This window comes from Andrographis paniculata, unplaced genomic scaffold, assembly GCF_009805555.1.
Source record: "Andrographis paniculata isolate CXL003 unplaced genomic scaffold, ASM980555v1 Contig86END, whole genome shotgun sequence".
NCBI classification, from domain to species: Eukaryota; Viridiplantae; Streptophyta; class Magnoliopsida; order Lamiales; family Acanthaceae; genus Andrographis; species Andrographis paniculata.
Window position 1 is genome coordinate 4,356,951 of NW_026137624.1, and position 13,427 is coordinate 4,370,377.

Here is a 13,427-nt window from a genome sequence, read left to right on the forward strand (position 1 = left end):
ATAAATCTAACTATAATAAAATAATCAATCCTCTCAAAAAACTAAATATCACTAAGTAAATAAAAAATATTCCTACAAGCATACACAATAAATAGTAAAAACTATTAAAGATAATATATTTAGATTATGTTAATTTAAATTAATATTTTTTTGAAAATACATATATAATAAATATATTAATTGATATTCATATATTATGAATAGGTTGTCGTGTCGGGTTTGGGTTGAAGGCATCAACCATAATTCGATATGTTATAAAGCTATGCTTTGTTGACTACATTTCAAATCGGTTCATGTGATACACACTTTTTCTCACTCTAAAAGCCCTAACATCTCTCCAGAAGCGATCCCGATGGGATTATGATTGATTGCACATTCGATTTCCGGCGATTTTGTCTGGCAAGTTTAGAGATGCTATTTCCCTTAATGATGTGCGACTTGATCCTTGAAGTTTCTGTTGGGTATGTGTGTGAAAGAGGAGAAAAAATAAGGAAATGAAATGTTTGTGTCCCACATGGGAACATAAACAAACTCACCCCACTATATTAACATATCACTCCATTAAGTAGTAAATGACAAAATTGGGTTGGGTTTGGGCTCTATGGCTTGGGCTTGGGCTTGTGGTTGGGCCTATGCTTTATATATAATATATCTATATATCAAAGATAGGTCTTGGGCTTTGGGGCCGAGGGGCTTGTGGGCTACGTGGGCCAAAATCAATAAATTAAATACAATTTTTCACTTTCGAAATATAATTTTGAATTTTGAATTTGAATGATAATTAACTAATTCAAGTCAATTATTGAATAAATAGAGTTTGTTAATACATGCGTTAGTCGGATGTAACAACATGCCTCCTCACAATGGAAATTCACACCATCAACAAAATCCTATATTAATTCTATAAAAATGACAATTTTCTTTTTAGCAAAATCTCTCTTTGAAAATTTTTTCTCTCGTAGGATTTTCATAAACCAAAAAGTTTTATCTGCAATCAAAATATCCTTCGGAAAATCTCTCTGTTTCTTAATTCGGTTTGCGGAATCTGCAATTCCATTCAATTCGTTCTATCTTACGAGGCGATCGGTGGCAGTCGAATTCGCTTCAAGGAAATCGCGTCTCACGCGAGGCTCGAATTTATCTGAATCTGATATTCGAGATCGTTACCAGATTTGGTGATTTGATTTTGTCGCTACATCTCTGATTCGTTATTAATATTCCAAACAATTTCTACGATTAGATTGTTCGATTTATGCCATTTTTATATGTTCGTGGTGTGACTTTGTTTGCGATTATGTTAGGCTTAGATTCGGCGATGTTTCCTTAGATTAGAGTTCGGGTTTGCGTGTATGTTGCGTTTTCGAGGCGTGTCATTTGTGGTTGAGCTTGTTTGTGTGTCGTCGGTGTTTTTGTTGGATTTACTGGGGTTACTGAGTCCAAACTGTTTGCTTCCGGAATTAATGAAAGATTTTGTAAGTTTTTCGCTAGATGTTGAATGTTCTTGTGTGAAAATAGGTTGTCGATCTTGATTTTTAGCATTACAAGTGGTATTGGAGCTTTATAAGTGTCTTGTTCTATGTTTTTTTAAAAAAATTGAAACGAATTCTTATTCTTTATTTTTCGAAAGATTGAAACCATTTTTTATGTTCTTTGTTTTTCAAAAGCTTATAATCGAGTTCTTGTTCTTTGTTTTTTGACAATCTTGAAATTGTGTTCGGTGAGAGAACAACTTGTTCTTATACTTGTAAAACCCATAAAGTTTTTGTATATATGTTTTCAAGTTAGGCCCAATTTTGCTTTTGTGGGTCGAGATGTAATGTTTAATGAAAATGAACTGCCTTATTTGAAAAATAATGTCCCAAATAAAACAAAATGAACATCTAGTGATTTAGACAAAGCCTCAAATGATGAGGAGCAAAATTACACTAATGATAAAAATTTTATTATTGAAATTGAAATAACTCCAGCAAATTCAGATCCAGAAAATGATTCTGGAAATTCTAGAACTTGTCCGGGCTTGATTCAAATTCTAAATTTTTTAAAATATGTTCAAAACTGTTTTAAATTCTGAAAGTCTGCAAAAATCAGTCCAATTCAAGGATAAATATTGATTTTTCTAATTCGGAATAAAATATAGAAAACGGTCAAAAATAAGAATTAGAAAATAATCAATTGATTAGGGATAGGACTAGGAGGATAATTAGGCAACTATCTAAGTTTTATGATTGTGATGTTACTTTGTTGAGCTTTGGAGTATTGGAATTTTTGGATGTTAATGAACCAAAAACTCATAGTGAGACAATGAAATTAAAATATAAAATTGAATTAGTTAAGGTAATGAATGAAGAGATTAATTTAAAGGATAATAACACATGCGAGTTAGTCCTTAAATTACCTAATGGATCTGTAGTTGAATGTAAATAGTTTTACGAAGTAAAACAAAAAGATAATGAGATTAGATTTAAAATCATATTAGTTGCTAAATGGTACACAAAAAAAGAAGAGTAAACTATAATAAAATTGATAGTTAAGTACACTACGATTAGGCTCATGCTAGCTCCAATTGCATACTTTGATTGAGAATTAAAAAAATTAGACGTTAAGCTTGCTTTTTTACATGGTAACTTGTATAAAAAGATTTACATGCGACAATTGGAAGATTTTATAAATGAAAATAAAAGAGAACATGTATATCTTTTGAAAAAATCGCTTTATGGGTTGAAATAATCCCCTAGGCAATCGAACATAAAGGTTGATGAGTGTATGGAGTCATTAAAGTTTGTTCGAAGCCAATTTGATTCTTGTCTTTATTTGAAAATAGGTTGTGATTGCCCTGTTTTCTTACTTATATATATTGATGACATGCTTTTGGTGAGTAATAACTTGGATACTATCAGCAATGTGATAAGTGCCTTAACAAGAATTTTAAAATGAAGAATTACAAGGGATGCGAAAATAATATTAGGCATGAACATAATTAGAGATAGAAGAACTATGTGCTATATTTGAATCAATCATCTTACATTAGGAAATTCTTGAAAAAGTTTTCTATGAATGATGCAAAATCTTCTAGCGTGCCTTTAGCGTCGAAGATAGTTTTAACTGAAGATCAAAATTCAAAATTTGAAAGTAACTTAAATTATATGAAAAATGACCCATATTCTAATGCTATAGGGCCGATTATGTACTTGATGGTATGCACTAGATCGTATCTAACTTATGCGGTGAATAGTTTAAATCGATATATGTCTAACCCCGGTGTTAAACATTGGAATGCACTTAAGTGTGTACTTAGATATTTTTTTTTAGGCTTAGTGTTTGGTAGACATGTAAATGACATAAAATTGATTGGCTATGTTGATTCTAACTATGAAAATAATATGAATACTAGGAAGTCTACTACTTCATACTTGTTTACGTTATCTGGATCTTGTATTAGTTAAAAATCTTCACAACAACATATTATGGCTCTATCTACGATGGAGTCGGAAAATATTGCAATAACCAAAGCCTTAAAAGAAGCTCTATGATTAAAAGGTCTTTTAAATAAATTAAAATACTTGCATAATGATATAACAGTTTTTTCGGATAGCCAATCGGATATACAACTATGTAAAAACTCCATTTTTCATGATCGTACTAAATACATAGATGTTCTCTTTCATTTTATACATAATGTAATGTCTAGAGGCCTAGTAATACTTGAAAAGACACCTGCCGAAGTCAAAACTGCTTATATCTCCCATGTGGTTTGGAAACTTAGCGCCGTTTCCCCTTGTACTTTAAAAACGGCGTAGTACTCCTTTGTGTTTTCAAAAACCTCGCACACTCTCCCCTTTGATCAGTTTGACCTAACGACGTTAAATATCTGTTGTAATGGACCGTTATACCCTTCCCTTAAATAACTCACTTAACACTCCTTCATCACTTCTCTCTCCTTTGCTTCTCTCCTATCCTTCTCCACCCACACCTCTCCACCATTGCTATGCCCGACTCGAAGTTCTTCTTCCACCCACAAGAAAATCAATTACAGGTTTGAACACTAATCCAACGGCGGCGTTCTCATCAAAAAGTTCATCAATTTTTCATAGAAAAAGGTAGCAACGAACCTAAATTCTTGTAAGTCACCGAGTTCGATCGATTTTGAATGACTTTTGTGTTAGGGCTAGGGCTTTTCGGCGTTTTTCTCATATTACGTCCAATTACAAAATTAATTGATTATGTTAATTGAATATTTATTTTTTGTCTGGTTGCTGTTGGATAGTGTTTGAGGGTGGGGTGGACATATTCTAATGTCGAAAAACACATGAAAAAAAAAATTAAGGGAAACGAAGCCAAGGAAGAAGGTGGAAACGAAAACATCACATCTATTTTGTAAACACCTACCTGGAAATCGAAAATCAGTGGTTGACCAGCGTCGATGAGGGGATTCGGGGTGTTCTAGGTTTGCTTCGGTTGTGTTAGATCGATTGATAAAGAATGGTTGTACTTAATGAGAGTAGAAGGGTAAATTAGGGAATTTGGGTAGTTAAGATAAGCAACAACAAGTCTATTTGCTTACTCCACGCGTTTATTCCACCTTCCGTTAACTTTTGCTGTTTGGGGGATTAGGCGCAAAGTTTTTGAAAACACAAATGGGTACTACGCCATTTTTAAAGTACAAGGGGAAACGGCGCCGACTTTCCAAACCACATAGGGGATATAAGCAGTTTTGCCCCTTCCAAATATAACTTTGCGGACATGGGAACAAAAGTTGTATCGATTACAAAATTTGATTTGTGTAGAAAAACAGTATACATGATACCTTTTATTAGAAATTATTTTGAAATTGTAAAAATCCGGAACTTTTATTTAATTATTTTTTTTAATTGTTAAAGTTTAAATTTTTGTATGATGCTTTAAAACTTTTAATTTCTGAACTTTGTTAATAAGTCTGTACGTATAAACGACTAGAAGTAATGTCGGTTCAAACAGTGATGACACCTTATAGTACACAATCTTTCATGCCAAAAAAGAAGGAGATTTGTGATTAATTTTAGGCAAATGATGTTTGATGTCCAATACACACACAATCGACCCGCCCAATTGAAGCTTGGACCCATAACCCGCTAACCTGACCCGGTTTGAGTGAGATACATTATTAGTTGTCTGATCTTGTAATTTAATTGTGTCCCTTGCATCTAATTACCTGATATGTTATAAGGCTATGTTCTGTTGATTGCAGTTCAGATAAGTTCACGTGATACACACTTTTTTTTTCACTCTGAAAAGCCCCAACTTCTCTCTCGATACGATCCCAACGTGATTCTGATCAATTGCCCATGTGATTTTCCGGAAACTTTGTCTGGAAAGTTTATAGATGCTCTTCCCCATAACGATACGCGACTTGATCCTTGAAGTTTCTACGAATTGATTGTTTGATTTATACCATTTTTATACATTCGTGGTGTAACTTGTCTGCGATGATGTTAGAGTTAGATTCGACGATGTTTCCTTAGATTATGGTTCGGGTTTACGTGTATGTTGTATTTTCGAGGCGTGCCATTTGTAGTTGGGCTTGGTTGTGTGTCGTCGGTGTTTTTGTTGGATTAACTGGGGTTTCTGAGTCCAAACTGCTTGCTTCTAAAATTAATGAAAAATTCTGTAAGTTTTTCGCTAGATATTAAATATTCTTGTGTAGACATAAGTTATCTATCCTGATTTTTAGCATTTTAAATTTTTTAAATTTAACTTGTGAGGTTTGACCAACCGTGGATAAAAATAAATAATATATATTAGTTGATTTTGAATAACGAATAAGCATACGTCGTCACATAAATTGTGTAAATTTTCAATTAGAAAATATCAATAGATGAATTTAGGAACTAAATAAAATAAAATATGAATTAATTGAAAAATAACTTACTTTAATATATTAACTAATTTTAAATTTTAATACAAGGAAGATATAATATATATATATATATATTTGGTGATGCTAATTGAGTCAAAGACTCAAATCATTAACAATATATAAAATGAAAGTATGCTAACATATATTTTTATATAGTATAATATATATTGATATTATAACAAATTATATATTTTATTATAACAATATATATGTTTACTTTTATTACATATATTAATTGAATATATATATATTTAATTTCATTAATTAATTATTTACTTATTTGCATGAATTCACGTTGATTATTAATTTCACTATAATAAATTGCATAATAAGATATTGTATATATATATACTTATAATCTTAATAAATCAATTATATATTACTTTTGTTCGAAAATTGAATGCGTTTGGTTAGTAACGCTGCTATTTAAGGTCATTTGGTGGGGTGAGGCAACGATGTTTGCCTCACCCACCTCTTATTTATTAATATATATTTAATTTCTTTCTAATGTGCATATATGCTATAAAAAATAATTGAAAAAGATATAAAAAATGCTAAAATTTAAATTTTATTTGTATAATTTTTAATAAAAATATTTTTTTCCATTCATACTTGGAATAATTCTACCATTTCTACTAGTAGCCGTTTTAGTCTGGGACGGAACTATACTAGGCCCCAAACCAAATTTTTTATGATTTTTTTAGTATTAAAAATATTAATTTTTATGTATTTATATACAGTTTTTCCTCCCCCTCAAACTATCTAAATTCATATATAATTTTGTCATTATTATTTATTTAGATTTATTAGCTAAATATTAAATAAATTATAACATTTTGTCCCCCGGGATTTAGATGCTACTTTCATCACTATTTTTAGTGCTAGTTGGATGTAAAGTAATGATTTTTGTGCAACGTTGAAAAGGTATGTACTGAGATCGTTCAAATTGTTACAATAGCATATGATTTGAAATTGATTCTAAACAAACTTATTTCTCCAAGTAGTGCTAATTTCTCCCTTTTTAGGCAAAACAAAAACCTTAAGATTCAGTAGTGGAAACTCGATCCATTTCCTAATATACTATATTCTTCCTTTGGTCGACCAAATCATGATATCGAAGGATAGGACCTTGAGACCTATTTTCCAATATTCACATTTTGCCTCGTTAAAACATTATTTAAATAAAAATAAAATAAAATATTTAAATTCAAATAAAAATCAAATACTTTCTTTATTATTTAAAAATTAATATCAATTTCTTATTTAGTTATAAAAATATTTTCGTTTTCTATTTTAGTAAAATAAAGAATTTTTATTTTTATTTTTATCCATATTTATTAAAATTTGTGCCCAATCCAATGGACATAATTTTCGATGATAATCTTATTATTATTATTATTATTTTAAAATGAAAATTTCTTTTAATAAAAACTGTATTATTTGTCAATTTCAAACAATAACAAAAGAATAAAAAGAGTTACAATATATAGTCGCGCAATAGTTGCTCTTTATCAATGTTTGTAAAGACTTTCAAGAAAAATATATTGTGTATATCATTATAATATGTTGACCGAGGATTAGCTCTGACTAACACCATAAATAAACTATATTATTTTAAAATATTATAAAATTAGTCACCACAAAGTTCTAGTTTTGCCGTTGTTTAAGATAATATAATTTAATAAATTAATAATAGTATATTATGATATTTTTTTTTTATGTGAATCGTGTTGTTGATATTTTGAAAATAAGAATTACTATATGATTAAATTTTTTAAAATATGTTTAAATATTTTTAAACATTATATCTCAATGAAATATACTATAATATGGATAAAGATAATAAAATTATATATAATGGTATAAATAAATAAAAAATATATTTATTCATTATTTTTACACAAAAAAATATATATATATTTACACACATTATTTGTACTATACTTTAATAAAATAAAAATAAAAAGATTATTAATATACGGAGTAAATACATTTTATATAATAATAATAATAATAATAATAATAATAATAATGTAAGATTTGAACACAAGAAAACAAGGATCGAGCCAAGTTATTAAAACTTAAATATAATTTGAATTATATGGAAAAAATTATTTAATTGGAAGCACAAGTTCTAATCAAATCATGAATTTTAAATTATATATATTTATTAAATATTTGTAAAATGAAATTTGTTATGTATTTTTTATTATTAGGCTTTGAGATGACTTCCCAACCCAAAGACGAATCTATAGCGGTTAGGCTTATTAATGGGCCTATTGTGAAGCACAGCTTGATTGGTATTTTTAGGTGGTTGGGCTGACTGACGGCCCACATAATTAAACATTTTTATTAAGTTTGAATATGAAAAATTAAAATAAATACAAAATCATGGAAATGCGGGGGATCGAACCCCGTGCCTCTCGCATGCAAAGCGAGCGCTCTACCATTTGAGCTATATCCCCACTTGTTTTGTATTTTAAATTTTATGATATATATTAAATACTAATTTATATTGTAGGTTGAATTTTTTCCTATTTACTATCTTATATTTTCAGAATTTGATTTTACATTCGTTTTTTTTTTTTTTTTTCTCAATGATTATTATTAAGAAAATGTTACATCCAACGATTATTTCCAATGCAAAATATTGTAATAAGCTATTATATATTTTAAAAAATTTAAAACCAAAACCCACCAGAAATAAAAAAAAAATACACATAGGTGAGATTGTTTGGGAGTTTGGATTTTGAGTCAAGATATGAATACTAAAAATTTTGAATTTTAATAGTTGTATAATGTGATATAAATAGGCGTTGATCTGAGGTTTTGAATGTAAAATTAATTTTTAGTATAACATAAAAAAAATAAAAAATAGGTGTTTGATTTGATTTTTTTTAGAGAAAAAAATTGGATGAATAATATATTTAAAATTCAATCCCAAAAAACACACCCTTGAAAATAGCAATTTATAAAATAAAAAGGCAAAAGAATACATCCTCATTTTGAACTTTGATATTGGCTTATTAAAAAAAAAAAAAAAAAAGGGAAAACTTTAATAATATTGTTTAATAATTTTTCTAGTAAAACCAATTCCATAGATATAGTCAATTTTTTTATAGTTTACTTTTCGATTTTCTATTTGGTAAAATTGTAAAATCTAAATAAATAGAGAACTGATAATTGGATTTAGATTGAGAATGGTTAAAATTTTAAAGTATAATAATTATACAATATAATATAAATAAATATTAATATACCATTTTATAAGTAAAAATAAATTTATATAAAAATACAAAATAATATCAATACTTTTTAAAAAAAAAAATTAAATCAAAACACTAAACAAAAAAACCTATATATAAAATTAATAAAAAATATTATGTAGATAATATAAAAATAATAAATGTGTATATTATATTAATTTCTTTTTTAGAAGTATGTAAAAAGTTTTGGGTAAAGTAACAAACCCTTAATTTAGTTTAAAATGTTCATTTTATAATTATCACAACTTTTTAATAAAAATATACTCTATATATACTTTTATAAAATATTACATCCATTTTATATTAATATTGAAATACAACAAAAATTCAAACTTTAAAATAATATTATTTTCGTCGACTCACAAAATATATAAATTTCTATTTTGGTATATCAAATTACAAAGTAATCATTTAAAAAATATTTTATTTTTTTTTACAAATATTTCATACTTTACCATTACATAATTACTTTTAACACAAAAAAATAAGGATAACATTATCTTTACACTACTTTTAATTACGCACTACAATTAAAATATTAATATTATTTCTTAAACTCTACGGAAAAAGTAAATATATACTTCATCCGTCAACTAAAAATAGCCAATTTGGGTCCAGCACGGAGTTTAAAGAAAGATAAATATTTTATTTTATTTTTTTGGATGATGTGGGAACCCGCAGCCGCTACCCGAAAGTGTGCACTGGGTAAACCTTCGGCCGAATCTAATACCGTGCAAACCAGGCCCGACGGGAAAGTCACACTAAGCGAATCATGTGTGGCAGGTGACCTGAGGCGTCGGGGGTTTAAACCCATGACCTTACAGTCACAACTCCAATCCCTACACCACTCGGTCATCCTTTACAGGACAAAAATAAATATTTTATTGAAAAAGTGATAGGTAGTTTGGGGTATTTTTGAAAATTTAGTTAGAAATGAAAGTAAATGAAGAGAGAATGTAATAAAGTTAGTGATATTTGTTGTAAATAAATGTTGAATGAAGGATAATAATTAAATATTGAAGGAAGGATAATAATTAAATATTGATTTGTTAACATTGTCAAAATTAATAATACAATAAATTTAGCGAACGAACTAAAAAAAAGTGAAAATAAAAGTACAAAAGTTTATTTACTTCAGGCAAAAAATTCAATCCCCTGGAAAACAGTTGGGTGCAATCGAAGCCGTCGGTCGCATATGTGTTGAGGATTTTGATACGAAGTGGCGGCCTTCTTAACACATTTCGGGGTTTGGATTTTGAATTGGAATTTGAATAGTAAAAATTTTGAATTTGAATTGTTGTATAATGTGATATAAATAGACGTTGATTGATGTAATGTTTTAAATGTAAAATTGATTTTTAGTATAATATAAAAAATAAAAAATAAAAAATAAAAAATAGATGTTTGATATGATATTTTTGAGAAAAAAAAAATTGGATAAATAAGTGTAAATCCAATCCAATCCCCCGAACAAACACAGCCTTGAAGTAACCGCAATCATCGTCAATCATCTTCGTCTCCAAATTGAATCTCTAGATTGATTAATATTTCGTTATTTGCTTTTCTTTGTACCTTTTAACACATTATAATAAATTCACTACAAAAATAATTATATAATTGGTAATTTTATTCGATAAAATAGTTATATCCCTAGTCAAATAGGAACATACCATGATTAATATTATTATTAATACCAATTTTCTATTTTAATTTTCTTTTAATAGCTAATTAATATAATAATATTATAATTCAATATTATTTTATATAAAACCTAATAATTTAATACCCCCTCCATCCCATTGGAAAGATGTCATTTGTTTTTTGCACGTAGATTTTTAAATATTAGTATTATATTGGATTGTAGTAAAAAAAAAAAAAAATATCCCTATTAATATGGTGTAATATAAAAATAATGACATTTGTGTAATATAATGTAAGTTGAAATGGTATTTATTATGTTAGGTAGTACAATTACTAAATTAAAAATGGTAACCTTGTTTTGGGACGGACGAAAATATAAAATGATAACCTTTCAATGGGACGGAGGGAGTATAATAATTCATTAATATATATTTTATACTATCTTCGTCCCACATATAATGTCACACTTTTGAAAAATATTATACACTTTAATTATATTTTAATCATAGGAGCACCTAGAACAATTTGGACATGCAAAGGGGCAGAAAGACATGTGTCACATTATATCTTGCCAAAAATATCAAATAATTTTGACAAATTTCAGTAAATTTGATATAGTCCTAGGAGATTTTTTTGTTTTAACTTATTTATTTTGAAATGTTTATTATTTTAACTTTACAATATAAATATTCTTTTAAAAAAATACTCCCTCCATCCCTAATTTATCTATCCATTTGTTTTTTGCACGGAATTTTAGAAATATTAGTATTATATTAGGATAAAGTAGAAATAAAGGTAAAAGAAAGGCTAAATTAACCCTATTACTATTGTATGATATAAAGGTAATGACATTTGTATAATATATTGTAAATTAGAATGGCATTTGTAATGTTAAGTAGATAGTACACTTACTAAAAAAAGAAACGGATACTTTGTTATGAGACGGACCAAAATAGAAAAATAGATAGATTGTTAGGGGACGGAGGGATGGACGTGTTACTTCTAACAAGAAATTTTCATGTTTATCAATTAATTTATTTAAAAAATAATATATAGACAATCATATAATATATTTTATCTACTTATTAAATTCAATATAAAAATATTGTTTTTTTATATTATACTCGAACTCGAGACCTAGCCTAGGCTCTGATACCATGTCGGATGCTAATGACCGTCTCACCGAAAAGCTCAAACTTATTAGGGAAACTAACACATTACTTACATATCCCGCAAACGGGAGTCCCAAACATAGAAACCGTACACAATTTTCGATCTATTTAATTCGACAAGCCATTAAAAAATATTTTTCAAAAGGACAACAATATTCTTTCATATAAAATATGAAAAATAAAATAAAATAAACATTATTTATTGCAAATGAAATGAGATGAAGCGACTTTATCTATTGCCACGAAACTTCCGGGCAAAAGGCAAAAGTGAATGGCAAGTAAATATTCTTTCTTTAACGCTCCGCCCCGTGTGCGGACCGCGTTAACGACCAAGGATAGAACAGACAACCTTAAAGGGAGTCCATCTTTCTATAATACTATATTTATTCAAATTATTATTATATTAAAACTTTGAGTGCAATTTTTTGAATAAGTTTGAAAAAATATTAGTTTATTAAAATAATATTTGACATGATGTTTTTGTAAAAAAAATATATATACTCCCTCCATCTCTTGACAATATATACATTTTTTTATTTTCATATAACAAAGTATTTATTTTATTTTTTAGTAACTATACCGTCTACCTAACATTACAAATATCCTTCTAATTTACAATATATTACACATGTTATTACTTTTATATCATACCATACTAGTAAGGGCAATTTAGCCTTTTTACTTTTATTTCTACTACTACGTTATAATATAATACTAATATTTCCAAAACTCCGTGCAAAAAGTAAATGGATATATAGATATGGGATGGAGGGAGTATTTCGGAAGCAAAATTTGAATAGTAAAATTTTTAAAAACTAACGAGAAAAAATCTACACCACATCTAATACATATTCAACATCAAACACATTTTTCAATACTTCAAAAATTTTCAAACTTCCAAAACCAGTCCCCGCATGTATTTATGGAAATTTTATCAAATTTCTACTATTTATCAATATTTTTCTCTAAAAAATATCAAATCAAACACCTATTTTTTAATTTTTTTTATATTTAAAATATCACATCAATACGTGTTTATATCACATAATACAATTATTTTAATTTAAATTTTTTACTATCAAATCCCAAACCAAAGTCAATACCTCCAAACAAACAAACCCATTGTTTCATTAGCATGAAACACTTTTTATAGGAACGTTTCTTTTGCCAAATTTCTCCAAAACTTTAATTTTTGAAAATATTATATATATATATATATATTCTCTTACAAAACATCTTATCAAACAAAAAACACACTAACCCCACCCCACCCCAAGTTGACCCATCCAAAGTCGTCCAAATAGCTACTTCCATTGTGTATCTAACTGTCACGTATGTATGAATTATTACTACTCTGAACTGAGGGATAGAATAGAACGAACATACCGCGTCTGATCTAAATCTATAAAAGGCAGATGCTTTCATATGCACTTTCTTATGCAAATACTTGGAAAC

General features: G+C 27.9%; 1 non-coding gene across 1 annotated transcript; it reads right to left on the bottom strand.

Moving 5' to 3' along the window:
* Positions 1–8,285: 8,285 nt before the first annotated feature.
* TRNAA-UGC (transfer RNA alanine (anticodon UGC)) lies at positions 8,286–8,358 on the bottom strand. Its single transcript has one exon. It is a non-coding gene; the product is annotated as a tRNA-Ala (tRNA).
* Positions 8,359–13,427: the final 5,069 nt, after the last annotated feature.